At 45.7% G+C, this 22,465-nt stretch overlaps 1 long non-coding RNA gene and 68 other non-coding genes across 69 annotated transcripts in view; 35 read left to right on the top strand and 34 right to left on the bottom strand.

The window, feature by feature from the left end:
- The window catches only part of LOC125799400 (uncharacterized), a 199,720-nt gene that overhangs the window by 40,809 nt on the left and 136,446 nt on the right, over positions 1 to 22,465 (top strand). The window lies entirely within an intron of this gene.
- On the top strand, positions 127 to 198 carry trnae-cuc (transfer RNA glutamic acid (anticodon CUC)). The gene has a single exon. It is a non-coding gene; the product is annotated as a tRNA-Glu (tRNA).
- On the bottom strand, positions 289 to 375 carry trnay-gua (transfer RNA tyrosine (anticodon GUA)). The gene is given in 2 exon segments: positions 289 to 324; positions 339 to 375. It is a non-coding gene; the product is annotated as a tRNA-Tyr (tRNA).
- trnae-cuc (transfer RNA glutamic acid (anticodon CUC)) lies at positions 785 to 856 on the top strand. The gene has a single exon. It is a non-coding gene; the product is annotated as a tRNA-Glu (tRNA).
- trnay-gua (transfer RNA tyrosine (anticodon GUA)) lies at positions 947 to 1,033 on the bottom strand. Its single transcript is given in 2 exon segments — positions 947 to 982; positions 997 to 1,033. It is a non-coding gene; the product is annotated as a tRNA-Tyr (tRNA).
- On the top strand, positions 1,442 to 1,513 carry trnae-cuc (transfer RNA glutamic acid (anticodon CUC)). Its single transcript has one exon. It is a non-coding gene; the product is annotated as a tRNA-Glu (tRNA).
- On the bottom strand, positions 1,604 to 1,690 carry trnay-gua (transfer RNA tyrosine (anticodon GUA)). The gene is given in 2 exon segments: positions 1,604 to 1,639; positions 1,654 to 1,690. It is a non-coding gene; the product is annotated as a tRNA-Tyr (tRNA).
- trnae-cuc (transfer RNA glutamic acid (anticodon CUC)) lies at positions 2,099 to 2,170 on the top strand. Its single transcript has one exon. It is a non-coding gene; the product is annotated as a tRNA-Glu (tRNA).
- trnay-gua (transfer RNA tyrosine (anticodon GUA)) lies at positions 2,261 to 2,347 on the bottom strand. The gene is given in 2 exon segments: positions 2,261 to 2,296; positions 2,311 to 2,347. It is a non-coding gene; the product is annotated as a tRNA-Tyr (tRNA).
- On the top strand, positions 2,756 to 2,827 carry trnae-cuc (transfer RNA glutamic acid (anticodon CUC)). The gene has a single exon. It is a non-coding gene; the product is annotated as a tRNA-Glu (tRNA).
- On the bottom strand, positions 2,918 to 3,004 carry trnay-gua (transfer RNA tyrosine (anticodon GUA)). Its single transcript is given in 2 exon segments — positions 2,918 to 2,953; positions 2,968 to 3,004. It is a non-coding gene; the product is annotated as a tRNA-Tyr (tRNA).
- On the top strand, positions 3,413 to 3,484 carry trnae-cuc (transfer RNA glutamic acid (anticodon CUC)). Its single transcript has one exon. It is a non-coding gene; the product is annotated as a tRNA-Glu (tRNA).
- On the bottom strand, positions 3,575 to 3,661 carry trnay-gua (transfer RNA tyrosine (anticodon GUA)). Its single transcript is given in 2 exon segments — positions 3,575 to 3,610; positions 3,625 to 3,661. It is a non-coding gene; the product is annotated as a tRNA-Tyr (tRNA).
- trnae-cuc (transfer RNA glutamic acid (anticodon CUC)) lies at positions 4,072 to 4,143 on the top strand. The gene has a single exon. It is a non-coding gene; the product is annotated as a tRNA-Glu (tRNA).
- On the bottom strand, positions 4,234 to 4,320 carry trnay-gua (transfer RNA tyrosine (anticodon GUA)). Its single transcript is given in 2 exon segments — positions 4,234 to 4,269; positions 4,284 to 4,320. It is a non-coding gene; the product is annotated as a tRNA-Tyr (tRNA).
- Positions 4,731 to 4,802, top strand: trnae-cuc (transfer RNA glutamic acid (anticodon CUC)). The gene has a single exon. It is a non-coding gene; the product is annotated as a tRNA-Glu (tRNA).
- trnay-gua (transfer RNA tyrosine (anticodon GUA)) lies at positions 4,893 to 4,979 on the bottom strand. Its single transcript is given in 2 exon segments — positions 4,893 to 4,928; positions 4,943 to 4,979. It is a non-coding gene; the product is annotated as a tRNA-Tyr (tRNA).
- trnae-cuc (transfer RNA glutamic acid (anticodon CUC)) lies at positions 5,388 to 5,459 on the top strand. Its single transcript has one exon. It is a non-coding gene; the product is annotated as a tRNA-Glu (tRNA).
- trnay-gua (transfer RNA tyrosine (anticodon GUA)) lies at positions 5,550 to 5,636 on the bottom strand. The gene is given in 2 exon segments: positions 5,550 to 5,585; positions 5,600 to 5,636. It is a non-coding gene; the product is annotated as a tRNA-Tyr (tRNA).
- Positions 6,046 to 6,117, top strand: trnae-cuc (transfer RNA glutamic acid (anticodon CUC)). Its single transcript has one exon. It is a non-coding gene; the product is annotated as a tRNA-Glu (tRNA).
- Positions 6,208 to 6,294, bottom strand: trnay-gua (transfer RNA tyrosine (anticodon GUA)). The gene is given in 2 exon segments: positions 6,208 to 6,243; positions 6,258 to 6,294. It is a non-coding gene; the product is annotated as a tRNA-Tyr (tRNA).
- Positions 6,703 to 6,774, top strand: trnae-cuc (transfer RNA glutamic acid (anticodon CUC)). Its single transcript has one exon. It is a non-coding gene; the product is annotated as a tRNA-Glu (tRNA).
- Positions 6,865 to 6,951, bottom strand: trnay-gua (transfer RNA tyrosine (anticodon GUA)). The gene is given in 2 exon segments: positions 6,865 to 6,900; positions 6,915 to 6,951. It is a non-coding gene; the product is annotated as a tRNA-Tyr (tRNA).
- Positions 7,359 to 7,430, top strand: trnae-cuc (transfer RNA glutamic acid (anticodon CUC)). Its single transcript has one exon. It is a non-coding gene; the product is annotated as a tRNA-Glu (tRNA).
- trnay-gua (transfer RNA tyrosine (anticodon GUA)) lies at positions 7,521 to 7,607 on the bottom strand. Its single transcript is given in 2 exon segments — positions 7,521 to 7,556; positions 7,571 to 7,607. It is a non-coding gene; the product is annotated as a tRNA-Tyr (tRNA).
- On the top strand, positions 8,016 to 8,087 carry trnae-cuc (transfer RNA glutamic acid (anticodon CUC)). The gene has a single exon. It is a non-coding gene; the product is annotated as a tRNA-Glu (tRNA).
- On the bottom strand, positions 8,178 to 8,264 carry trnay-gua (transfer RNA tyrosine (anticodon GUA)). Its single transcript is given in 2 exon segments — positions 8,178 to 8,213; positions 8,228 to 8,264. It is a non-coding gene; the product is annotated as a tRNA-Tyr (tRNA).
- On the top strand, positions 8,673 to 8,744 carry trnae-cuc (transfer RNA glutamic acid (anticodon CUC)). Its single transcript has one exon. It is a non-coding gene; the product is annotated as a tRNA-Glu (tRNA).
- On the bottom strand, positions 8,835 to 8,921 carry trnay-gua (transfer RNA tyrosine (anticodon GUA)). The gene is given in 2 exon segments: positions 8,835 to 8,870; positions 8,885 to 8,921. It is a non-coding gene; the product is annotated as a tRNA-Tyr (tRNA).
- trnae-cuc (transfer RNA glutamic acid (anticodon CUC)) lies at positions 9,330 to 9,401 on the top strand. Its single transcript has one exon. It is a non-coding gene; the product is annotated as a tRNA-Glu (tRNA).
- Positions 9,492 to 9,578, bottom strand: trnay-gua (transfer RNA tyrosine (anticodon GUA)). Its single transcript is given in 2 exon segments — positions 9,492 to 9,527; positions 9,542 to 9,578. It is a non-coding gene; the product is annotated as a tRNA-Tyr (tRNA).
- trnae-cuc (transfer RNA glutamic acid (anticodon CUC)) lies at positions 9,987 to 10,058 on the top strand. The gene has a single exon. It is a non-coding gene; the product is annotated as a tRNA-Glu (tRNA).
- On the bottom strand, positions 10,149 to 10,235 carry trnay-gua (transfer RNA tyrosine (anticodon GUA)). Its single transcript is given in 2 exon segments — positions 10,149 to 10,184; positions 10,199 to 10,235. It is a non-coding gene; the product is annotated as a tRNA-Tyr (tRNA).
- trnae-cuc (transfer RNA glutamic acid (anticodon CUC)) lies at positions 10,644 to 10,715 on the top strand. The gene has a single exon. It is a non-coding gene; the product is annotated as a tRNA-Glu (tRNA).
- trnay-gua (transfer RNA tyrosine (anticodon GUA)) lies at positions 10,806 to 10,892 on the bottom strand. The gene is given in 2 exon segments: positions 10,806 to 10,841; positions 10,856 to 10,892. It is a non-coding gene; the product is annotated as a tRNA-Tyr (tRNA).
- trnae-cuc (transfer RNA glutamic acid (anticodon CUC)) lies at positions 11,300 to 11,371 on the top strand. The gene has a single exon. It is a non-coding gene; the product is annotated as a tRNA-Glu (tRNA).
- On the bottom strand, positions 11,462 to 11,548 carry trnay-gua (transfer RNA tyrosine (anticodon GUA)). The gene is given in 2 exon segments: positions 11,462 to 11,497; positions 11,512 to 11,548. It is a non-coding gene; the product is annotated as a tRNA-Tyr (tRNA).
- Positions 11,958 to 12,029, top strand: trnae-cuc (transfer RNA glutamic acid (anticodon CUC)). The gene has a single exon. It is a non-coding gene; the product is annotated as a tRNA-Glu (tRNA).
- trnay-gua (transfer RNA tyrosine (anticodon GUA)) lies at positions 12,120 to 12,206 on the bottom strand. Its single transcript is given in 2 exon segments — positions 12,120 to 12,155; positions 12,170 to 12,206. It is a non-coding gene; the product is annotated as a tRNA-Tyr (tRNA).
- Positions 12,615 to 12,686, top strand: trnae-cuc (transfer RNA glutamic acid (anticodon CUC)). Its single transcript has one exon. It is a non-coding gene; the product is annotated as a tRNA-Glu (tRNA).
- trnay-gua (transfer RNA tyrosine (anticodon GUA)) lies at positions 12,777 to 12,863 on the bottom strand. Its single transcript is given in 2 exon segments — positions 12,777 to 12,812; positions 12,827 to 12,863. It is a non-coding gene; the product is annotated as a tRNA-Tyr (tRNA).
- On the top strand, positions 13,272 to 13,343 carry trnae-cuc (transfer RNA glutamic acid (anticodon CUC)). Its single transcript has one exon. It is a non-coding gene; the product is annotated as a tRNA-Glu (tRNA).
- trnay-gua (transfer RNA tyrosine (anticodon GUA)) lies at positions 13,434 to 13,520 on the bottom strand. The gene is given in 2 exon segments: positions 13,434 to 13,469; positions 13,484 to 13,520. It is a non-coding gene; the product is annotated as a tRNA-Tyr (tRNA).
- Positions 13,929 to 14,000, top strand: trnae-cuc (transfer RNA glutamic acid (anticodon CUC)). The gene has a single exon. It is a non-coding gene; the product is annotated as a tRNA-Glu (tRNA).
- trnay-gua (transfer RNA tyrosine (anticodon GUA)) lies at positions 14,091 to 14,177 on the bottom strand. The gene is given in 2 exon segments: positions 14,091 to 14,126; positions 14,141 to 14,177. It is a non-coding gene; the product is annotated as a tRNA-Tyr (tRNA).
- Positions 14,587 to 14,658, top strand: trnae-cuc (transfer RNA glutamic acid (anticodon CUC)). Its single transcript has one exon. It is a non-coding gene; the product is annotated as a tRNA-Glu (tRNA).
- On the bottom strand, positions 14,749 to 14,835 carry trnay-gua (transfer RNA tyrosine (anticodon GUA)). The gene is given in 2 exon segments: positions 14,749 to 14,784; positions 14,799 to 14,835. It is a non-coding gene; the product is annotated as a tRNA-Tyr (tRNA).
- Positions 15,244 to 15,315, top strand: trnae-cuc (transfer RNA glutamic acid (anticodon CUC)). The gene has a single exon. It is a non-coding gene; the product is annotated as a tRNA-Glu (tRNA).
- On the bottom strand, positions 15,406 to 15,492 carry trnay-gua (transfer RNA tyrosine (anticodon GUA)). The gene is given in 2 exon segments: positions 15,406 to 15,441; positions 15,456 to 15,492. It is a non-coding gene; the product is annotated as a tRNA-Tyr (tRNA).
- On the top strand, positions 15,902 to 15,973 carry trnae-cuc (transfer RNA glutamic acid (anticodon CUC)). The gene has a single exon. It is a non-coding gene; the product is annotated as a tRNA-Glu (tRNA).
- trnay-gua (transfer RNA tyrosine (anticodon GUA)) lies at positions 16,064 to 16,150 on the bottom strand. Its single transcript is given in 2 exon segments — positions 16,064 to 16,099; positions 16,114 to 16,150. It is a non-coding gene; the product is annotated as a tRNA-Tyr (tRNA).
- trnae-cuc (transfer RNA glutamic acid (anticodon CUC)) lies at positions 16,559 to 16,630 on the top strand. Its single transcript has one exon. It is a non-coding gene; the product is annotated as a tRNA-Glu (tRNA).
- On the bottom strand, positions 16,721 to 16,807 carry trnay-gua (transfer RNA tyrosine (anticodon GUA)). Its single transcript is given in 2 exon segments — positions 16,721 to 16,756; positions 16,771 to 16,807. It is a non-coding gene; the product is annotated as a tRNA-Tyr (tRNA).
- On the top strand, positions 17,217 to 17,288 carry trnae-cuc (transfer RNA glutamic acid (anticodon CUC)). The gene has a single exon. It is a non-coding gene; the product is annotated as a tRNA-Glu (tRNA).
- On the bottom strand, positions 17,379 to 17,465 carry trnay-gua (transfer RNA tyrosine (anticodon GUA)). Its single transcript is given in 2 exon segments — positions 17,379 to 17,414; positions 17,429 to 17,465. It is a non-coding gene; the product is annotated as a tRNA-Tyr (tRNA).
- trnae-cuc (transfer RNA glutamic acid (anticodon CUC)) lies at positions 17,874 to 17,945 on the top strand. The gene has a single exon. It is a non-coding gene; the product is annotated as a tRNA-Glu (tRNA).
- trnay-gua (transfer RNA tyrosine (anticodon GUA)) lies at positions 18,036 to 18,122 on the bottom strand. Its single transcript is given in 2 exon segments — positions 18,036 to 18,071; positions 18,086 to 18,122. It is a non-coding gene; the product is annotated as a tRNA-Tyr (tRNA).
- Positions 18,532 to 18,603, top strand: trnae-cuc (transfer RNA glutamic acid (anticodon CUC)). Its single transcript has one exon. It is a non-coding gene; the product is annotated as a tRNA-Glu (tRNA).
- Positions 18,694 to 18,780, bottom strand: trnay-gua (transfer RNA tyrosine (anticodon GUA)). The gene is given in 2 exon segments: positions 18,694 to 18,729; positions 18,744 to 18,780. It is a non-coding gene; the product is annotated as a tRNA-Tyr (tRNA).
- Positions 19,190 to 19,261, top strand: trnae-cuc (transfer RNA glutamic acid (anticodon CUC)). The gene has a single exon. It is a non-coding gene; the product is annotated as a tRNA-Glu (tRNA).
- trnay-gua (transfer RNA tyrosine (anticodon GUA)) lies at positions 19,352 to 19,438 on the bottom strand. The gene is given in 2 exon segments: positions 19,352 to 19,387; positions 19,402 to 19,438. It is a non-coding gene; the product is annotated as a tRNA-Tyr (tRNA).
- trnae-cuc (transfer RNA glutamic acid (anticodon CUC)) lies at positions 19,848 to 19,919 on the top strand. Its single transcript has one exon. It is a non-coding gene; the product is annotated as a tRNA-Glu (tRNA).
- On the bottom strand, positions 20,010 to 20,096 carry trnay-gua (transfer RNA tyrosine (anticodon GUA)). Its single transcript is given in 2 exon segments — positions 20,010 to 20,045; positions 20,060 to 20,096. It is a non-coding gene; the product is annotated as a tRNA-Tyr (tRNA).
- Positions 20,506 to 20,577, top strand: trnae-cuc (transfer RNA glutamic acid (anticodon CUC)). Its single transcript has one exon. It is a non-coding gene; the product is annotated as a tRNA-Glu (tRNA).
- Positions 20,668 to 20,754, bottom strand: trnay-gua (transfer RNA tyrosine (anticodon GUA)). The gene is given in 2 exon segments: positions 20,668 to 20,703; positions 20,718 to 20,754. It is a non-coding gene; the product is annotated as a tRNA-Tyr (tRNA).
- Positions 21,165 to 21,236, top strand: trnae-cuc (transfer RNA glutamic acid (anticodon CUC)). The gene has a single exon. It is a non-coding gene; the product is annotated as a tRNA-Glu (tRNA).
- Positions 21,327 to 21,413, bottom strand: trnay-gua (transfer RNA tyrosine (anticodon GUA)). The gene is given in 2 exon segments: positions 21,327 to 21,362; positions 21,377 to 21,413. It is a non-coding gene; the product is annotated as a tRNA-Tyr (tRNA).
- On the top strand, positions 21,823 to 21,894 carry trnae-cuc (transfer RNA glutamic acid (anticodon CUC)). Its single transcript has one exon. It is a non-coding gene; the product is annotated as a tRNA-Glu (tRNA).
- On the bottom strand, positions 21,985 to 22,071 carry trnay-gua (transfer RNA tyrosine (anticodon GUA)). Its single transcript is given in 2 exon segments — positions 21,985 to 22,020; positions 22,035 to 22,071. It is a non-coding gene; the product is annotated as a tRNA-Tyr (tRNA).

Here is a 22,465-nt window from a genome sequence, read left to right as displayed (position 1 = left end):
TGCCTGTGTCGCAATTAGGTGTTGGACCTTCCTTTTACTCCATGCCTGCTTGCATGTACGCAGCATGGGTAGGTCAGCCATTCTGAGCTTCAAAAAGTTTTTCGACAGTCAGTTCATCAGCTTGTTTCCCTGGTGGTCTAGTGGCTAGGATTCGGCGCTCTCACCGCCGCGGCCCGGGTTCGATTCCCGGTCAGGGAAGTCCTGTTTTAGCTGACGACGACCACGAGCTTTATCGCAAGTGAAGTATTTGGCACACTGCTTTGCCCCAACGGGTTTTAAAAAAAGGAGTCCTTCGAGCCGGATTTGAACCAGCGACCTAAGGATGACAATTTTAACACCTACAGTCCTCCGCTCTACCAACTGAGCTATCGAAGGAGCTTGGGCACCTCTGTTGATATGGAAACTTAATTGGTACATGTATGATGTAGTTTTTTTTGCCATCAAGCAACTTAAACATTTAGAAACCTGGTTTTAATCCAAATTCTCAAGAATGCACACAATTCTTTGTCTGTCACAACTATCAACTAAGGAATCAGTGGCAGTAGAGTGCCTTGGGCAGCTCATTTTTTTCACAGCTCCACAATAGTTCACCTCCAGAAAGATGGGCCACATACTGTGGTCTAGAACAGTGTTGAAACAAAAAGAAACTGAGGCTTTTTGCCTGTGTCGCATTTAGGTGTTGGACCTTCCTTTTACTCCATGCCTGCTTGCATGTACGCAGCATGGGTAGGTCAGCCATTCTGAGCTTCAAAAAGTTTTTCGACAGTCAGTTCATCAGCTTGTTTCCCTGGTGGTCTAGTGGCTAGGATTCGGCGCTCTCACCGCCGCGGCCCGGGTTCGATTCCCGGTCAGGGAAGTCCTGTTTTAGCTGATGACGACCACGAGCTTTATCGCAAGTGAAGTGTTTGGCACACTGCTTTGCCACAACGGGTTTCAAAAAAAGGAGTCCTTCGAGCCGGATTTGAACCAGCGACCTAAGGATGACAATTTTAACACCTACAGTCCTCCGCTCTACCAACTGAGCTATCGAAGGAGCTTGGTCACCTCTGTTGATATGGAAATGTAATTTGTACATGTATGATGTAGTTTTTTTGCCATCAAGCAACTTAAACATTTAGACACCTGGTTTTAATCCAAATTCTGAAGAATGCACACAAATCTTTGTCTGTCACAACTATCAACTAAGGAATCAGTGGCAGTAGAGTGCCTTGGGCAGCTCATTTTTTTCACAGCTCCACAATAGTTCACCTCCAGAAAGATGGGCCACATACTGTGGTCTAGAACAGTGTTGAAACAAAAAGAAACTGAGGCTTTTTGCCTGTGTCGCAATTAGGTGTTGGACCTTCCTTTTACTCCATGCCTGCTTGCATGTACGCAGCATGGGTAGGTCAGTCATTCTGAGCTTCAAAAAGTTTTTCGACAGTCAGTTCATCAGCTTGTTTCCCTGGTGGTCTAGTGGCTAGGATTCGGCGCTCTCACCGCCGCGGCCCGGGTTCGATTCCCGGTCAGGGAAGTCCTGTTTTAGCTGACGACGACCACGAGCTTTATCGCAAGTGAAGTGTTTGGCACACTGCTTTGCCACAACGGGTTTCAAAATAAGGAGTCCTTCGAGCCGGATTTGAACCAGCGACCTAAGGATGACAATTTTAACACCTACAGTCCTCCGCTCTACCAACTGAGCTATCGAAGGAGCTTGGGCACCTCTGTTGATATGGAAATGTAATTGGTACATGTATGATGTAGTTTTTTTGCCATCAAGCAACTTAAACATTTAGACACCTGGTTTTAATCCAAATTCTGAAGAATGCACACAAATCTTTGTCTGTCACAACTATCAACTAAGGAATCAGTGGCAGTAGAGTGCCTTGGGCAGCTCATTTTTTTCACAGCTCCACAATAGTTCACCTCCAGAAAGATGGGCCACATACTGTGGTCAAGAACAGTGTTGAAACAAAAAGAAATTGAGGCTTTTTGCCTGTGTCGCAATTAGGTGTTGGAATTTCCTTTTACTCCATGCCTGCTTGCATGTACGCAGCATGGGTAGGTCAGCCATTCTGAGCTTCAAAAAGTTTTTCGACAGTCAGTTCATCATCTTGTTTCCCTGGTGGTCTAGTGGCTAGGATTCGGCGCTCTCACCGCCGCGGCCCGGGTTCGATTCCCGGTCAGGGAAGTCCTGTTTTAGCTGATGACGACCACGAGCTTTATCGCAAGTGAAGTATTTGGCACACTGCTTTGCCACAACGGATTTTAAAAAAAGGAGTCCTTCGAGCCGGATTTGAACCAGCGACCTAAGGATGACAATTTTAACACCTACAGTCCTCCGCTCTACCAACTGAGCTATCGAAGGAGCTCGGGCACCTCTCTTGATATGGAAATGTAATTGGTACATGTATGATGTAGTTTTTTTGCCATCAAGCAACTTAAACATTTAGAAACCTAGTTTTAATCCAAATTCTGAAGAATGCACACAATTCTTTGTCTGTCACAACTATCAACTAAGGAATCAGTGGCAGTAGAATGCCTTGGGCAGCTCATTTTTTTCACAGCTCCACAATAGTTCACCTCCAGAAAGATGGGCCACATACTGTGGTCTAGAACAGTGTTGAAACAAAAAGAAACTGAGGCTTTTTGCCTGTGTCGCAATTAGGTGTTGGACCTTCCTTTTACTCCATGCCTGCTTGCATGTACGCAGCATGGGTAGGTCAGCCATTGTGAGCTTCAAAAAGTTTTTCGACAGTCAGTTCATCAGCTTGTTTCCCTGGTGGTCTAGTGGCTAGGATTCGGCGCTCTCACCGCCGCGGCCCGGGTTCGATTCCCGGTCAGGGAAGTCCTGTTTTAGCTGACGACGACCACGAGCTTTATCGCAAGTGAAGTATTTGGCACACTGCTTTGCCCCAACGGGTTTTTAAAAAATGAGTCCTTCGAGCCGGATTTGAACCAGCGACCTAAGGATGACAATTTTAACACCTACAGTCCTCCGCTCTACCAACTGAGCTATCGAAGGAGCTCGGGCACCTCTGTTGATATGGAAATGTAATTGGTACATGTATGATGTAGTTTTTTTGCCATCAAGCAACTTAAACATTTAGAAACCTAGTTTTAATCCAAATTCTGAAGAATGCACACAATTCTTTGTCTGTCACAACTATCAACTAAGGAATCAGTGGCAGTAGAGTGCCTTGGGCAGCTCATTTTTTTCACAGCTCCACAATAGTTCACCTCCAGAAAGATGGGCCACATACTGTGGTCTAGAACAGTGTTGAAACAAAAAGAAACTGAGGCTTTTTGCCTGTGTCGCAATTAGGTGTTGGACCTTCCTTTTACTCCATGCCTGCTTGCATGTACGCAGCATGGGTAGGTCAGCCATTCTGAGCTTCAAAAAGTTTTTCGACAGTCAGTTCATCAGCTTGTTTCCCTGGTGGTCTAGTGGCTAGGATTCGGCGCTCTCACCGCCGCGGCCCGGGTTCGATTCCCGGTCAGGGAAGTCCTGTTTTAGCTGACGACGACCACGAGCTTTATCGCAAGTGAAGTATTTGGCACACTGCTTTGCCCCAACGGGTTTTAAAAAAAGGAGTCCTTCGAGCCGGATTTGAACCAGCGACCTAAGGATGACAATTTTAACACCTACAGTCCTCCGCTCTACCAACTGAGCTATCGAAGTAGCTTGGGCACCTCTGTTGATATGGAAACTTAATTGGTACATGTATGATGTAGTTTTTTTTTGCCATCAAGCAACTTAAACATTTAGAAACCTGGTTTTAATCCAAATTCTGAAGAATGCACACAATTCTTTGTCTGTCACAACTATCAACTAAGGAATCAGTGGCAGTAGAGTGCCTTGGGCAGCTCATTTTTTTCACAGCTCCACAATAGTTCACCTCCAGAAAGATGGGCCACATACTGTGGTCTAGAACAGTGTTGAAACAAAAAGAAACTGAGGCTTTTTGCCTGTGTCGCAATTAGGTGTTGGACCTTCTTTTTACTCCATGCCTGCTTGCATGTACGCAGCATGGGTAGGTCAGCCATTCTAAGCTTCAAAAAGTTTTTCGACAGTCAGTTCATAAGCTTGTTTCCCTGGTGGTCTAGTGGCTAGGATTCGGCGCTCTCACCGCCGCGGCCCGGGTTCGATTCCCGGTCAGGGAAGTCCTGTTTTAGCTGACGACGACCACGAGCTTTATCGCAAGTGAAGTATTTGGCACACTGCTTTGCCCCAACGGGTTTTAAAAAAAGGAGTCCTTCGAGCCGGATTTGAACCAGCGACCTAAGGATGACAATTTTAACACCTACAGTCCTCCGCTCTACCAACTGAGCTATCGAAGTAGCTTGGGCACCTCTGTTGATATGGAAACTTAATTGGTACATGTATGATGTAGTTTTTTTTTTGCCATCAAGCAACTTAAACATTTAGAAACCTGGTTTTAATCCAAATTCTGAAGAATGCACACAATTCTTTGTCTGTCACAACTATCAACTAAGGAATCAGTGGCAGTAGAGTGCCTTGGGCAGCTCATTTTTTCACAGCTCCACAATAGTTCACCTCCAGAAAGATGGGCCACATACTGTGGTCTAGAACAGTGTTGAAACAAAAAGAAACTGAGGCTTTTTGCCTGTGTCGCATTTAGGTGTTGGACCTTCCTTTTACTCCATGCCTGCTTGCATGTACGCAGCATGGGTAGGTCAGCCATTCTGAGCTTCAAAAAGTTTTTCGCCAGTCAGTTCATCAGCTTGTTTCCCTGGTGGTCTAGTGGCTAGGATTCGGCGCTCTCACCGCCGCGGCCCGGGTTCGATTCCCGGTCAGGGAAGTCCTGTTTTAGCTGACGACGACCACGAGCTTTATCGCAAGTGAAGTGTTTGGCACACTGCTTTGCCACAACGGGTTTCAAAAAAAGGAGTCCTTCGAGCCGGATTTGAACCAGCGACCTAAGGATGACAATTTTAACACCTACAGTCCTCCGCTCTACCAACTGAGCTATCGAAGGAGCTTGGGCACCTCTGTTGATATGGAAATGTAATTGGTACATGTATGATGTAGTTTTTTTGCCATCAAGCAACTTAAACATTTAGACACCTGGTTTTAATCCAAATTCTGAAGAATGCACACAAATCTTTGTCTGTCACAACTATCAACTAAGGAATCAGTGGCAGTAGAGTGCCTTGGGCAGCTCATTTTTTTCACAGCTCCACAATAGTTCACCTCCAGAAAGATGGGCCACATACTGTGGTCTAGAACAGTGTTGAAACAAAAAGAAATTGAGGCTTTTTGCCTGTGTCGCAATAAGGTGTTGGAATTTCCTTTTACTCCATGCCTGCTTGCATGTACGCAGCATGGGTAGGTCAGCCATTCTGAGCTTCAAAAAGTTTTTCGACAGTCAGTTCATCAGCTTGTTTCCCTGGTGGTCTAGTGGCTAGGATTCGGCGCTCTCACCGCCGCGGCCCGGGTTCGATTCCCTGTCAGGGAAGTCTTGTTTTAGCTGACGACGACCACGAGCTTTATCGCAAGTGAAGTATTTGGCACACTGCTTTGCCCCAACGGGTTTTAAAAAAAGGAGTCCTTCGAGCCGGATTTGAACCAGCGACCTAAGGATGACAATTTTAACACCTACAGTCCTCCGCTCTACCAACTGAGCTATCGAAGGAGCTTGGGCACCTCTGTTGATATGGAAACGTAATTGGTACATGTATGATGTAGTTTTTTTTGCCATCAAGCAACTTAAACATTTAGAAACCTGGTTTTAATCCAAATTCTGAAGAATGCACACAATTCTTTGTCTGTCACAACTATCAACTAAGGAATCAGTGGCAGTAGAGTGCCTTGGGCAGCTCATTTTTTTCACAGCTCCACAATAGTTCACCTCCAGAAAGATGGGCCACATACTGTGGTCTAGAACAGTGTTGAAACAAAAAGAAACTGAGGCTTTTTGCCCGTGTCGCATTTAGGTGTTGGACCTTCCTTTTACTCCATGCCTGCTTGCATGTACGCAGCATGGGTAGGTCAGCCATTCTGAGCTTCAAAAAGTTTTTCGACAGTCAGTTCATCAGCTTGTTTCACTGGTGGTCTAGTGGCTAGGATTCGGCGCTCTCACCGCCGCGGCCCGGGTTCGATTCCCGGTCAGGGAAGTCCTGTTTTAGCTGACGACGACCACGAGCTTTATCGCAAGTGAAGTATTTGGCACACTGCTTTGCCACAATGGATTTAAAAAAAAGGAGTCCTTCGAGCCGGATTTGAACCAGCGACCTAAGGATGACAATTTTAACACCTACAGTCCTCCGCTCTACCAAATGAGCTATCGAAGGAGCTTGGGCACCTCTGTTGATATGGAAATGTAATTGGTACATGTATGATGTAGTTTTTTTGCCATCAAGCAACTTAAACATTTAGACACCTGGTTTTAATCCAAATTCTGAAGAATGCACACAAATCTTTGTCTGTCACAACTATCAACTAAGGAATCAGTGGCAGTAGAGTGCCTTGGGCAGCTCATTTTTTTCACAGCTCCACAATAGTTCACCTCCAGAAAGATGGGCCACATACTGTGGTCAAGAACAGTGTTGAAACAAAAAGAAACTGAGGCTTTTTGCCTGTGTCGCAATTAGGTGTTGGACCTTCCTTTTACTCCATGCCTGCTTGCATGTACGCCGCATGGGTAGGTCAGCCATTCTGAGCTTCAAAAAGTTTTTCGACAGTCAGTTCATCAGCTTGTTTCCCTGGTGGTCTAGTGGCTAGGATTCGGCGCTCTCACCGCCGCGGCCCGGGTTCGATTCCCGGTCAGGGAAGTCCTGTTTTAGCTGACGACGACCACGAGCTTTATCGCAAGTGAAGTATTTGGCACACTGCTTTGCCACAACGGATTTAAAAAAAAGGAGTCCTTCGAGCCGGATTTGAACCAGCGACCTAAGGATGACAATTTTAACACCTACAGTCCTCCGCTCTACCAACTGAGCTATCAAAGGGGCTCGGGGACCTCTGTTGATATGGAAATGTAATTGGTACATGTATGATGTAGTTTTTTTGCCATCAAGCAACTTAAACATTTAGAAACCTAGTTTTAATCCAAATTCTGAAGAATGCACACAATTCTTTGTCTGTCCAACTATCAACTAAGGAATCAGTGGCAGTAGAGTGCCTTGGGCAGCTCATTTTTTTCACAGCTCCACAATAGTTCACCTCCAGAAAGATGGGCCACATACTGTGGTCTAGAACAGTGTTGAAACAAAAAGAAACTGAGGCTTTTTGCCTGTGTCGCAATTAGGTGTTGGACCTTCCTTTTACTCCATGCCTGCTTGCATGTACGCAGCATGGGTAGGTCAGCCATTCTGAGCTTCAAAAAGTTTTTCGACAGTCAGTTCATCAGCTTGTTTCCCTGGTGGTCTAGTGGCTAGGATTCGGCGCTCTCACCGCCGCGGCCCGGGTTCGATTCCCGGTCAGGGAAGTCCTGTTTTAGCTGACGACGACCACGAGCTTTATCGCAAGTGAAGTATTTGGCACACTGCTTTGCCCCAACGGGTTTTAAAAAAAGGAGTCCTTCGAGCCGGATTTGAACCAGCGACCTAAGGATGACAATTTTAACACCTACAGTCCTCCGCTCTACCAACTGAGCTATCGAAGGAGCTCGGGCACCTCTGTTGATATGGAAATGTAATTGGTACATGTATGATGTAGTTTTTTTGCCATCAAGCAACTTAAACATTTAGAAACCTAGTTTTAATCCAAATTCTGAAGAATGCACACAATTCTTTGTCTGTCACAACTATCAACTAAGGAATCAGTGGCAGTAGAGTGCCTTGGGCAGCTCATTTTTTTCACAGCTCCACAATAGTTCACCTCCAGAAAGATGGGCCACATACTGTGGTCTAGAACAGTGTTGAAACAAAAAGAAACTGAGGCTTTTTGCCTGTGTCGCAATTAGGTGTTGGACCTTCCTTTTACTCCATGCCTGCTTGCATGTACGCAGCATGGGTAGGTCAGCCATTCTGAGCTTCAAAAAGTTTTTCGACAGTCAGTTCATAAGCTTGTTTCCCTGGTGGTCTAGTGGCTAGGATTCGGCGCTCTCACCGCCGCGGCCCGGGTTCGATTCCCGGTCAGGGAAGTCCTGTTTTAGCTGACGACGACCACGAGCTTTATCGCAAGTGAAGTATTTGGCACACTGCTTTGCCCCAACGGGTTTTAAAAAAATGAGTCCTTCGAGCCGGATTTGAACCAGCGACCTAAGGATCACAATTTTAACACCTACAGTCCTCCGCTCTACCAACTGAGCTATCGAAGGAGCTCGGGCACCTCTGTTGATATGGAAATGTAATTGGTACATGTATGATGTAGTTTTTTTGCCATCAAGCAACTTAAACATTTAGAAACCTAGTTTTAATCCAAATTCTGAAGAATGCACACAATTCTTTGTCTGTCACAACTATCAACTAAGGAATCAGTGGCAGTAGAGTGCCTTGGGCAGCTCATTTTTTTCACAGCTCCACAATAGTTCACCTCCAGAAAGATGGGCCACATACTGTGGTCTAGAACAGTGTTGAAACAAAAAGAAACTGAGGCTTTTTGCCTGTGTCGCAATTAGGTGTTGGACCTTCCTTTTACTCCATGCCTGCTTGCATGTACGCAGCATGGGTAGGTCAGCCATTCTGAGCTTCAAAAAGTTTTTCGACAGTCAGTTCATAAGCTTGTTTCCCTGGTGGTCTAGTGGCTAGGATTCGGCGCTCTCACCGCCGCGGCCCGGGTTCGATTCCCGGTCAGGGAAGTCCTGTTTTAGCTGACGACGACCACGAGCTTTATCGCAAGTGAAGTATTTGGCACACTGCTTTGCCCCAACGGGTTTTAAAAAAAGGAGTCCTTCGAGCCGGATTTGAACCAGCGACCTAAGGATGACAATTTTAACACCTACAGTCCTCCGCTCTACCAACTGAGCTATCGAAGTAGCTTGGGCACCTCTGTTGATATGGAAACGTAATTGGTACATGTATGATGTAGTTTTTTTGCCATCAAGCAACTTAAACATTTAGAAACCTGGTTTTAATCCAAATTCTGAAGAATGCACACAATTCTTTGTCTGTCACAACTATCAACTAAGGAATCAGTGGCAGTAGAGTGCCTTGGGCAGCTCATTTTTTTCACAGCTCCACAATAGTTCACCTCCAGAAAGATGGGCCACATACTGTGGTCTAGAACAGTGTTGAAACAAAAAGAAACTGAGGCTTTTTGCCTGTGTCGCAATTAGGTGTTGGACCTTCCTTTTACTCCATGCCTGCTTGCATGTACGCAGCATGGGTAGGTCAGCCATTCTGAGCTTCAAAAAGTTTTTCGACAGTCAGTTCATCAGCTTGTTTCCCTGGTGGTCTAGTGGCTAGGATTCGGCGCTCTCACCGCCGCGGCCCGGGTTCGATTCCCGGTCAGGGAAGTCCTGTTTTAGCTGACGACGACCACGAGCTTTATCGCAAGTGAAGTATTTGGCACACTGCTTTGCCCCAACGGGTTTTAAAAAAATGAGTCCTTCGAGCCGGATTTGAACCAGCGACCTAAGGATGACAATTTTAACACCTACAGTCCTCCGCTCTACCAACTGAGCTATCGAAGTAGCTAGGGCACCTCTGTTGATATGGAAACGTAATTGGTACATGTATGATGTAGTTTTTTTGCCATCAAGCAACTTAAACATTTAGAAACCTGGTTTTAATCCAAATTCTGAAGAATGCACACAATTCTTTGTCTGTCACAACTATCAACTAAGGAATCAGTGGCAGTAGAGTGCCTTGGGCAGCTCATTTTTTTCACAGCTCCACAATAGTTCACCTCCAGAAAGATGGGCCACATACTGTGGTCTAGAACAGTGTTGAAACAAAAAGAAACTGAGGCTTTTTGCCCGTGTCGCATTTAGGTGTTGGACCTTCCTTTTACTCCATGCCTGCTTGCATGTACGCAGCATGGGTAGGTCAGCCATTCTGAGCTTCAAAAAGTTTTTCGACAGTCAGTTCATCAGCTTGTTTCCCTGGTGGTCTAGTGGCTAGGATTCGGCGCTCTCACCGCCGCGGCCCGGGTTCGATTCCCGGTCAGGGAAGTCCTGTTTTAGCTGACGACGACCACGAGCTTTATCGCAAGTGAAGTATTTGGCACACTGCTTTGCCACAATGGATTTAAAAAAAAGGAGTCCTTCGAGCCGGATTTGAACCAGCGACCTAAGGATGACAATTTTAACACCTACAGTCCTCCGCTCTACCAAATGAGCTATCGAAGGAGCTTGGGCACCTCTGTTGATATGGAAATGTAATTGGTACATGTATGATGTAGTTTTTTTGCCATCAAGCAACTTAAACATTTAGACACCTGGTTTTAATCCAAATTCTGAAGAATGCACACAAATCTTTGTCTGTCACAACTATCAACTAAGGAATCAGTGGCAGTAGAGTGCCTTGGGCAGCTCATTTTTTTCACAGCTCCACAATAGTTCACCTCCAGAAAGATGGGCCACATACTGTGGTCAAGAACAGTGTTGAAACAAAAAGAAACTGAGGCTTTTTGCCTGTGTCGCAATTAGGTGTTGGACCTTCCTTTTACTCCATGCCTGCTTGCATGTACGCCGCATGGGTAGGTCAGCCATTCTGAGCTTCAAAAAGTTTTTCGACAGTCAGTTCATCAGCTTGTTTCCCTGGTGGTCTAGTGGCTAGGATTCGGCGCTCTCACCGCCGCGGCCCGGGTTCGATTCCCGGTCAGGGAAGTCCTGTTTTAGCTGACGACGACCACGAGCTTTATCGCAAGTGAAGTATTTGGCACACTGCTTTGCCACAACGGATTTAAAAAAAAGGAGTCCTTCGAGCCGGATTTGAACCAGCGACCTAAGGATGACAATTTTAACACCTACAGTCCTCCGCTCTATCAACTGAGCTATCAAAGGGGCTCGGGGACCTCTGTTGATATGGAAATGTAATTGGTACATGTATGATGTAGTTTTTTTGCCATCAAGCAACTTAAACATTTAGAAACCTAGTTTTAATCCAAATTCTGAAGAATGCACACAATTCTTTGTCTGTCCAACTATCAACTAAGGAATCAGTGGCAGTAGAGTGCCTTGGGCAGCTCATTTTTTTCACAGCTCCACAATAGTTCACCTCCAGAAAGATGGGCCACATACTGTGGTCTAGAACAGTGTTGAAACAAAAAGAAACTGAGGCTTTTTGCCTGTGTCGCAATTAGGTGTTGGACCTTCCTTTTACTCCATGCCTGCTTGCATGTACGCAGCATGGGTAGGTCAGCCATTCTGAGCTTCAAAAAGTTTTTCGACAGTCAGTTCATCAGCTTGTTTCCCTGGTGGTCTAGTGGCTTGGATTCGGCGCTCTCACCGCCGCGGCCCGGGTTCGATTCCCGGTCAGGGAAGTCCTGTTTTAGCTGACGACGACCACGAGCTTTATCGCAAGTGAAGTATTTGGCACACTGCTTTGCCCCAACGGGTTTTAAAAAAAGGAGTCCTTCGAGCCGGATTTGAACCAGCGACCTAAGGATGACAATTTTAACACCTACAGTCCTCCGCTCTACCAACTGAGCTATCGAAGGAGCTCGGGCACCTCTGTTGATATGGAAATGTAATTGGTACATGTATGATGTAGTTTTTTTTGCCATCAAGCAACTTAAACATTTAGAAACCTAGTTTTAATCCAAATTCTGAAGAATGCACACAATTCTTTGTCTGTCACAACTATCAACTAAGGAATCAGTGGCAGTAGAGTGCCTTGGGCAGCTCATTTTTTTCACAGCTCCACAATAGTTCACCTCCAGAAAGATGGGCCACATACTGTGGTCTAGAACAGTGTTGAAACAAAAAGAAACTGAGGCTTTTTGCCTGTGTCGCAATTAGGTGTTGGACCTTCCTTTTACTCCATGCCTGCTTGCATGTACGCAGCATGGGTAGGTCAGCCATTCTGAGCTTCAAAAAGTTTTTCGACAGTCAGTTCATAAGCTTGTTTCCCTGGTGGTCTAGTGGCTAGGATTCGGCGCTCTCACCGCCGCGGCCCGGGTTCGATTCCCGGTCAGGGAAGTCCTGTTTTAGCTGACGACGACCACGAGCTTTATCGCAAGTGAAGTATTTGGCACACTGCTTTGCCCCAACGGGTTTTAAAAAAATGAGTCCTTCGAGCCGGATTTGAACCAGCGACCTAAGGATCACAATTTTAACACCTACAGTCCTCCGCTCTACCAACTGAGCTATCGAAGGAGCTCGGGCACCTCTGTTGATATGGAAATGTAATTGGTACATGTATGATGTAGTTTTTTTGCCATCAAGCAACTTAAACATTTAGAAACCTAGTTTTAATCCAAATTCTGAAGAATGCACACAATTCTTTGTCTGTCACAACTATCAACTAAGGAATCAGTGGCAGTAGAGTGCCTTGGGCAGCTCATTTTTTTCACAGCTCCACAATAGTTCACCTCCAGAAAGATGGGCCACATACTGTGGTCTAGAACAGTGTTGAAACAAAAAGAAACTGAGGCTTTTTGCCTGTGTCGCAATTAGGTGTTGGACCTTCCTTTTACTCCATGCCTGCTTGCATGTACGCAGCATGGGTAGGTCAGCCATTCTGAGCTTCAAAAAGTTTTTCGACAGTCAGTTCATAAGCTTGTTTCCCTGGTGGTCTAGTGGCTAGGATTCGGCGCTCTCACCGCCGCGGCCCGGGTTCGATTCCCGGTCAGGGAAGTCCTGTTTTAGCTGACGACGACCACGAGCTTTATCGCAAGTGAAGTATTTGGCACACTGCTTTGCCCCAACGGGTTTTAAAAAAATGAGTCCTTCGAGCCGGATTTGAACCAGCGACCTAAGGATCACAATTTTAACACCTACAGTCCTCCGCTCTACCAACTGAGCTATCGAAGGAGCTCGGGCACCTCTGTTGATATGGAAATGTAATTGGTACATGTATGATGTAGTTTTTTTGCCATCAAGCAACTTAAACATTTAGAAACCTAGTTTTAATCCAAATTCTGAAGAATGCACACAATTCTTTGTCTGTCACAACTATCAACTAAGGAATCAGTGGCAGTAGAGTGCCTTGGGCAGCTCATTTTTTTCACAGCTCCACAATAGTTCACCTCCAGAAAGATGGGCCACATACTGTGGTCTAGAACAGTGTTGAAACAAAAAGAAACTGAGGCTTTTTGCCTGTGTCGCAATTAGGTGTTGGACCTTCCTTTTACTCCATGCCTGCTTGCATGTACGCAGCATGGGTAGGTCAGCCATTCTGAGCTTCAAAAAGTTTTTCGACAGTCAGTTCATAAGCTTGTTTCCCTGGTGGTCTAGTGGCTAGGATTCGGCGCTCTCACCGCCGCGGCCCGGGTTCGATTCCCGGTCAGGGAAGTCCTGTTTTAGCTGACGACGACCACGAGCTTTATCGCAAGTGAAGTATTTGGCACACTGCTTTGCCCCAACGGGTTTTAAAAAAAGGAGTCCTTCGAGCCGGATTTGAACCAGCGACCTAAGGATGACAATTTTAACACCTACAGTCCTCCGCTCTACCAACTGAGCTATCGAAGTAGCTTGGGCACCTCTGTTGATATGGAAACGTAATTGGTACATGTATGATGTAGTTTTTTTGCCATCAAGCAACTTAAACATTTAGAAACCTGGTTTTAATCCAAATTCTGAAGAATGCACACAATTCTTTGTCTGTCACAACTATCAACTAAGGAATCAGTGGCAGTAGAGTGCCTTGGGCAGCTCATTTTTTTCACAGCTCCACAATAGTTCACCTCCAGAAAGATGGGCCACATACTGTGGTCTAGAACAGTGTTGAAACAAAAAGAAACTGAGGCTTTTTGCCTGTGTCGCAATTAGGTGTTGGACCTTCCTTTTACTCCATGCCTGCTTGCATGTACGCAGCATGGGTAGGTCAGCCATTCTGAGCTTCAAAAAGTTTTTCGACAGTCAGTTCATCAGCTTGTTTCCCTGGTGGTCTAGTGGCTAGGATTCGGCGCTCTCACCGCCGCGGCCCGGGTTCGATTCCCGGTCAGGGAAGTCCTGTTTTAGCTGACGACGACCACGAGCTTTATCGCAAGTGAAGTATTTGGCACACTGCTTTGCCCCAACGGGTTTTAAAAAAAGGAGTCCTTCGAGCCGGATTTGAACCAGCGACCTAAGGATGACAATTTTAACACCTACAGTCCTCCGCTCTACCAACTGAGCTATCGAAGGAGCTCGGGCACCTCTGTTGATATGGAAATGTAATTGGTACATGTATGATGTAGTTTTTTTTGCCATCAAGCAACTTAAACATTTAGAAACCTAGTTTTAATCCAAATTCTGAAGAATGCACACAATTCTTTGTCTGTCACAACTATCAACTAAGGAATCAGTGGCAGTAGAGTGCCTTGGGCAGCTCATTTTTTTCACAGCTCCACAATAGTTCACCTCCAGAAAGATGGGCCACATACTGTGGTCTAGAACAGTGTTAAAACAAAAAGAAACTGAGGCTTTTTGCCTGTGTCGCAATTAGGTGTTGGACCTTCCTTTTACTCCATGCCTGCTTGCATGTACGCAGCATGGGTAGGTCAGCCATTCTGAGCTTCAAAAAGTTTTTCGACAGTCAGTTCATAAGCTTGTTTCCCTGGTGGTCTAGTGGCTAGGATTCGGCGCTCTCACCGCCGCGGCCCGGGTTCGATTCCCGGTCAGGGAAGTCCTGTTTTAGCTGACGACGACCACGAGCTTTATCGCAAGTGAAGTATTTGGCACACTGCTTTGCCCCAACGGGTTTTAAAAAAATGAGTCCTTCGAGCCGGATTTGAACCAGCGACCTAAGGATGACAATTTTAACACCTACAGTCCTCCGCTCTACCAACTGAGCTATCGAAGTAGCTAGGGCACCTCTGTTGATATGGAAACGTAATTGGTACATGTATGATGTAGTTTTTTTGCCATCAAGCAACTTAAACATTTAGAAACCTGGTTTTAATCCAAATTCTGAAGAATGCACACAATTCTTTGTCTGTCACAACTATCAACTAAGGAATCAGTGGCAGTAGAGTGCCTTGGGCAGCTCATTTTTTTCACAGCTCCACAATAGTTCACCTCCAGAAAGATGGGCCACATACTGTGGTCTAGAACAGTGTTGAAACAAAAAGAAACTGAGGCTTTTTGCCTGTGTCGCATTTAGGTGTTGGACCTTCCTTTTACTCCATGCCTGCTTGCATGTACGCAGCATGGGTAGGTCAGCCATTCTGAGCTTCAAAAAGTTTTTCGACAGTCAGTTCATCTGCTTGTTTCCCTGGTGGTCTAGTGGCTAGGATTCGGCGCTCTCACTGCCGCGGCCCGGGTTCGATTCCCGGTCAGGGAAGTCCTGTTTTAGCTGACGACGACCACGAGCTTTATCGCAAGTGAAGTATTTGGCACACTGCTTTGCCACAACGGATTTTAAAAAAAGGAGTCCTTCGAGCCGGATTTGAACCAGCGACCTAAGGATGACAATTTTAACACCTACAGTCCTCCGCTCTACCAACTGAGCTATCGAAGGAGCTTGGGCACCTCTGTTGATATGGAAACTTAATTGGTACATGTATGATGTAGTTTTTTTTGCCATCAAGCAACTTAAACATTTAGAAACCTGGTTTTAATCCAAATTCTGAAGAATGCACACAATTCTTTGTCTGTCACAACTATCAACTAAGGAATCAGTGGCAGTAGAGTGCCTTGGGCAGCTCATTTTTTTCACAGCTCCACAATAGTTCACCTCCAGAAAGATGGGCCACATACTGTGGTCTAGAACAGTGTTGAAACAAAAAGAAACTGAGGCTTTTTGCCTGTGTCGCATTTAGGTGTTGGACCTTCCTTTTACTCCATGCCTGCTTGCATGTACGCAGCATGGGTAGGTCAGCCATTCTGAGCTTCAAAAAGTTTTTCGACAGTCAGTTCATCAGCTTGTTTCCCTGGTGGTCTAGTGGCTAGGATTCGGCGCTCTCACCGCCGCGGCCCGGGTTCGATTCCCGGTCAGGGAAGTCCTGTTTTAGCTGACGACGACCACGAGCTTTATCGCAAGTGAAGTGTTTGGCACACTGCTTTGCCACAACGGGTTTCAAAAAAAGGAGTCCTTCGAGCCGGATTTGAACCAGCGACCTAAGGATGACAATTTTAACACCTACAGTCCTCCGCTCTACCAACTGAGCTATCGAAGGAGCTTGGGCACCTCTGTTGATATGGAAATGTAATTGGTACATGTATGATGTAGTTTTTTTGCCATCAAGCAACTTAAACATTTAGACACCTGGTTTTAATCCAAATTCTGAAGAATGCACACAAATCTTTGTCTGTCACAACTATCAACTAAGGAATCAGTGGCAGTAGAGTGCCTTGGGCAGCTCATTTTTTTCACAGCTCCACAATAGTTCACCTCCAGAAAGATGGGCCACATACTGTGGTCAAGAACAGTGTTGAAACAAAAAGAAATTGAGGCTTTTTGCCTGTGTCGCAATTAGGTGTTGGAATTTCCTTTTACTCCATGCCTGCTTGCATGTACGCAGCATGGGTAGGTCAGCCATTCTGAGCTTCAAAAAGTTTTTCGACAGTCAGTTCATCAGCTTGTTTCCCTGGTGGTCTAGTGGCTAGGATTCGGCGCTCTCACTGCCGCGGCCCGGGTTCGATTCCCGGTCAGGGAAGTCCTGTTTTAGCTGACGACGACCACGAGCTTTATCGCAAGTGAAGTATTTGGCACACTGCTTTGCCCCAACGGGTTTTAAAAAAAGGAGTCCTTCGAGCCGGATTTGAACCAGCGACCTAAGGATGACAATTTTAACACCTACAGTCCTGCGCTCTACCAACTGAGCTATCGAAGGAGCTTGGGCACCTCTGTTGATATGGAAACTTAATTGGTACATGTATGATGTAGTTTTTTTTGCCATCAAGCAACTTAAACATTTAGAAACCTGGTTTTAATCCAAATTCTGAAGAATGCACACAATTCTTTGTCTGTCACAACTATCAACTAAGGAATCAGTGGCAGTAGAGTGCCTTGGGCAGCTCATTTTTTTCACAGCTCCACAATAGTTCACCTCCAGAAAGATGGGCCACATACTGTGGTCAAGAACAGTGTTGAAACAAAAAGAAACTGAGGCTTTTTGCCTGTGTCGCAATTAGGTGTTGGACCTTCCTTTTACTCCATGCCTGCTTGCATGTACGCAGCATGGGTAGGTCAGCCATTCTGAGCTTCAAAAAGTTTTTCGACAGTCAGTTCATCAGCTTGTTTCCCTGGTGGTCTAGTGGCTAGGATTCGGCGCTCTCACCGCCGCGGCCCGGGTTCGATTCCCGGTCAGGGAAGTCCTGTTTTAGCTGACGACGACCACGAGCTTTATCGCAAGTGAAGTATTTGGCACACTGCTTTGCCACAACGGATTTAAAAAAAAGGAGTCCTTCGAGCCGGATTTGAACCAGCGACCTAAGGATGACATTTTTAACACCTACAGTCCTCCGCTCTACCAACTGAGCTATCGAAGGAGCTCGGGCACCTCTGTTGATATGGAAATGTAATTGGTACATGTATGATGTAGTTTTTTTGCCATCAAGCAACTTAAACATTTAGAAACCTAGTTTTAATCCAAATTCTGAAGAATGCACACAATTCTTTGTCTGTCACAACTATCAACTAAGGAATCAGTGGCAGTAGAGTGCCTTGGGCAGCTCATTTTTTTCACAGCTCCACAATAGTTCACCTCCAGAAAGATGGGCCACATACTGTGGTCTAGAACAGTGTTGAAACAAAAAGAAACTGAGGCTTTTTGCCTGTGTCGCAATTAGGTGTTGGACCTTCCTTTTACTCCATGCCTGCTTGCATGTACGCAGCATGGGTAGGTCAGCCATTGTGAGCTTCAAAAAGTTTTTCGACAGTCAGTTCATCAGCTTGTTTCCCTGGTGGTCTAGTGGCTAGGATTCGGCGCTCTCACCGCCGCGGCCCGGGTTCGATTCCCGGTCAGGGAAGTCCTGTTTTAGCTGACGACGACCACGAGCTTTATCGCAAGTGAAGTATTTGGCACACTGCTTTGCCCCAACGGGTTTTAAAAAAAGGAGTCCTTTGAGCCGGATTTGAACCAGCGACCTAAGGATGACAATTTTAACACCTACAGTCCTCCGCTCTACCAACTGAGCTTTCGAAGGAGCTTGGGCACCTCTGTTGATATGGAAATGTAATTGGTACATGTATGATGTAGTTTTTTTTGCCATCAAGCAACTTAAACATTTAGAAACCTGGTTTTAATCCAAATTCTGAAGAATGCACACAATTCTTTGTCTGTCACAACTATCAACTAAGGAATCAGTGGCAGTAGAGTGCCTTGGGCAGCTCATTTTTTTCACAGCTCCACAATAGTTCACCTCCAGAAAGATGGGCCACATACTGTGGTCTAGAACAGTGTTGAAACAAAAAGAAACTGAGGCTTTTTGCCTGTGTCGCAATTAGGTGTTGGACCTTCCTTTTACTCCATGCCTGCTTGCATGTACGCAGCATGGGTAGGTCAGTCATTCTGAGCTTCAAAAAGTTTTTCGACAGTCAGTTCATCAGCTTGTTTCCCTGGTGGTCTAGTGGCTAGGATTCGGCGCTCTCACCGCCGCGGCCCGGGTTCGATTCCCGGTCAGGGAAGTCCTGTTTTAGCTGACGACGACCACGAGCTTTATCGCAAGTGAAGTGTTTGGCACACTGCTTTGCCACAACGGGTTTCAAAAAAAGGAGTCCTTCGAGCCAGTTTTGAACCAGCGACCTAAGGATGACAATTTTAACACCTACAGTCCTCCACTCTACCAACTGAGCTATCAAAGGAGCTTGGGCACCTCTGTTGATATGGAAATGTAATTGGTACATGTATGATGTAGTTTTTTTTGCCATCAAGCAACTTAAACATTTAGACACCTGGTTTTAATCCAAATTCTGAAGAATGCACACAAATCTTTGTCTGTCACAACTATCAACTAAGGAATCAGTGGCAGTAGAGTGCCTTGGGCAGCTCATTTTTTTCACAGCTCCACAATAGTTCACCTCCAGAAAGATGGGCCACATACTGTGGTCAAGAACAGTGTTGAAACAAAAAGAAATTGAGGCTTTTTGCCTGTGTCGCAATTAGGTGTTGGAATTTCCTTTTACTCCATGCCTGCTTGCATGTACGCAGCATGGGTAGGTCAGCCATTCTGAGCTTCAAAAAGTTTTTCGACAGTCAGTTCATCAGCTTGTTTCCCTGGTGGTCTAGTGGCTAGGATTCGGCGCTCTCACCGCCGCGGCCCGGGTTCGATTCCCGGTCAGGGAAGTCCTGTTTTAGCTGACGACGACCACGAGCTTTATCGCAAGTGAAGTATTTGGCACACTGCTTTGCCCCAACGGGTTTTAAAAAAAGGAGTCCTTCAAGCCGGATTTGAACCAGCGACCTAAGGATGACAATTTTAACACCTACAGTCCTCCGCTCTACCAACTGAGCTATCGAAGGAGCTTGGGCACCTCTGTTGATATGGAAACTTAATTGGTACATGTATGATGTAGTTTTTTTTGCCATCAAGCAACTTAAACATTTAGAAACCTGGTTTTAATCCAAATTCTGAAGAATGCACACAATTCTTTGTCTGTCACAACTATCAACTAAGGAATCAGTGGCAGTAGAGTGCCTTGGGCAGCTCATTTTTTTCACAGCTCCACAATAGTTCACCTCCAGAAAGATGGGCCACATACTGTGGTCAAGAACAGTGTTGAAACAAAAAGAAACTGAGGCTTTTTGCCTGTGTCGCAATTAGGTGTTGGACCTTCCTTTTACTCCATGCCTGCTTGCATGTACGCAGCATGGGTAGGTCAGCCATTCTGAGCTTCAAAAAGTTTTTCGACAGTCAGTTCATCAGCTTGTTTGCCTGGTGGTCTAGTGGCTAGGATTCGGCGCTCTCCCCGCCGCGGCCCGGGTTCGATTCCCGGTCAGGGAAGTCCTGTTTTAGCTGACGACGACCACGAGCTTTATCGCAAGTGAAGTATTTGGCACACTGCTTTGCCCCAACGGGTTTTAAAAAAAGGAGTCCTTCAAGCCGGATTTGAACCAGCGACCTAAGGATGACAATTTTAACACCTACAGTCCTCCGCTCTACCAACTGAGCTATCGAAGGAGCTTGGGCACCTCTGTTGATATGGAAACTTAATTGGTACATGTATGATGTAGTTTTTTTTGCCATCAAGCAACTTAAACATTTAGAAACCTAGTTTTAATCCAAATTCTGAAGAATGCACACAATTCTTTGTCTGTCACAACTATCAACTAAGGAATCAGTGGCAGTAGAGTGCCTTGGGCAGCTCATTTTTTTCACAGCTCCACAATAGTTCACCTCCAGAAAGATGGGCCACATACTGTGGTCTAGAACAGTGTTGAAACAAAAAGAAACTGAGGCTTTTTGCCTGTGTCGCAATTAGGTGTTGGACCTTCCTTTTACTCCATGCCTGCTTGCATGTACGCAGCATGGGTAGGTCAGCCATTCTGAGCTTCAAAAAGTTTTTCGACAGTCAGTTCATCAGCTTGTTTCCCTGGTGGTCTAGTGGCTAGGATTCGGCGCTCTCACCGCTGCGGCCCAGGTTCGATTCCCGGTCAGGGAAGTCCTGTTTTAGCTGACGACGACCACGAGCTTTATCGCAAGTGAAGTATTTGGCACACTGCTTTGCCCCAACGGGTTTTAAAAAAAGGAGTCCTTCGAGCCGGATTTGAACCAGCGACCTAAGGATGACAATTTTAACACCTACAGTCCTCCGCTCTACCAACTGAGCTATCGAAGGAGCTTGGGCATCTCTGTTGATATGGAAATGTAATTGGTACATGTATGATGTAGTTTTTTTTTGCCATCAAGCAACTTAAACATTTAGAAACCTGGTTTTAATCCAAATTCTGAAGAATGCACACAATTCTTTGTCTGTCACAACTATCAACTAAGGAATCAGTGGCAGTAGAGTGCCTTGGGCAGCTCATTTTTTTCACAGCTCCACAATAGTTCACCTCCAGAAAGATGGGCCACATACTGTGGTCTAGAACAGTGTTGAAACAAAAAGAAACTGAGGCTTTTTGCCTATGTCGCAATTAGGTGTTGGACCTTCCTTTTACTCCATGCCTGCTTGCATGTACGCAGCATGGGTAGGTCAGCCATTGTGAGCTTCAAAAAGTTTTTCGACAGTCAGTTCATCAGCTTGTTTCCCTGGTGGTCTAGTGGCTAGGATTCGGCGCTCTCACCGCCGCGGCCCGGGTTCGATTCCCGGTCAGGGAAGTCCTGTTTTAGCTGACGACGACCACGAGCTTTATCGCAAGTGAAGTATTTGGCACACTGCTTTGCCCCAACGGGTTTTAAAAAAAGGAGTCCTTCGAGCCGGATTTGAACCAGCGACCTAAGGATGACAATTTTAACACCTACAGTCCTCCGCTCTACCAACTGAGCTTTCGAAGGAGCTTGGGCACCTCTGTTGATATGGAAATGTAATTGGTACATGTATGATGTAGTTTTTTTTGCCATCAAGCAACTTAAACATTTAGAAACCTGGTTTTAATCCAAATTCTGAAGAATGCACACAATTCTTTGTCTGTCACAACTATCAACTAAGGAATCAGTGGCAGTAGAGTGCCTTGGGCAGCTCATTTTTTTCACAGCTCCACAATAGTTCACCTCCAGAAAGATGGGCCACATACTGTGGTCTAGAACAGTGTTGAAACAAAAAGAAACTGAGGCTTTTTGCCTGTGTCGCATTTAGGTGTTGGACCTTCCTTTTACTCCATGCCTGCTTGCATGTACGCAGCATGGGTAGGTCAGTCATTCTGAGCTTCAAAAAGTTTTTCGACAGTCAGTTCATCAGCTTGTTTCCCTGGTGGTCTAGTGGCTAGGATTCGGCGCTCTCACCGCCGCGGCCCGGGTTCGATTCCCGGTCAGGGAAGTCCTGTTTTAGCTGACGACGACCACGAGCTTTATCGCAAGTGAAGTGTTTGGCACACTGCTTTGCCACAACGGGTTTCAAAAAAAGGAGTCCTTCGAGCCAGTTTTGAACCAGCGACCTAAGGATGACAATTTTAACACCTACAGTCCTCCGCTCTACCAACTGAGCTATCGAAGGAGCTTGGGCACCTCTATTGATATGGAAATGTAATTGGTACATGTATGATGTAGTTTTTTTGCCATCAAGCAACTTAAACATTTAGACACCTGGTTTTAATCCAAATTCTGAAGAATGCACACAAATCTTTGTCTGTCACAACTATCAACTAAGGAATCAGTGGCAGTAGAGTGCCTTGGGCAGCTCATTTTCTTCACAGCTCCACAATAGTTCACCTCCAGAAAGATGGGCCACATACTGTGGTCTAGAACAGTGTTGAAACAAAAAGAAACTGAGGCTTTTTGCCTGTGTCGCAATTAGGTGTTGGACCTTCCTTTTACTCCATGCCTGCTTGCATGTACGCAGCATGGGTAGGTCAGCCATTGTGAGCTTCAAAAAGTTTTTCGACAGTCAG

The sequence above is a fragment of the Astyanax mexicanus genome, chromosome 3, assembly GCF_023375975.1.
Source record: "Astyanax mexicanus isolate ESR-SI-001 chromosome 3, AstMex3_surface, whole genome shotgun sequence".
Lineage (NCBI taxonomy): Eukaryota > Metazoa > Chordata > Actinopteri > Characiformes > Acestrorhamphidae > Astyanax > Astyanax mexicanus.
This window is presented reverse-complemented; position numbering and strand designations above follow the sequence as displayed.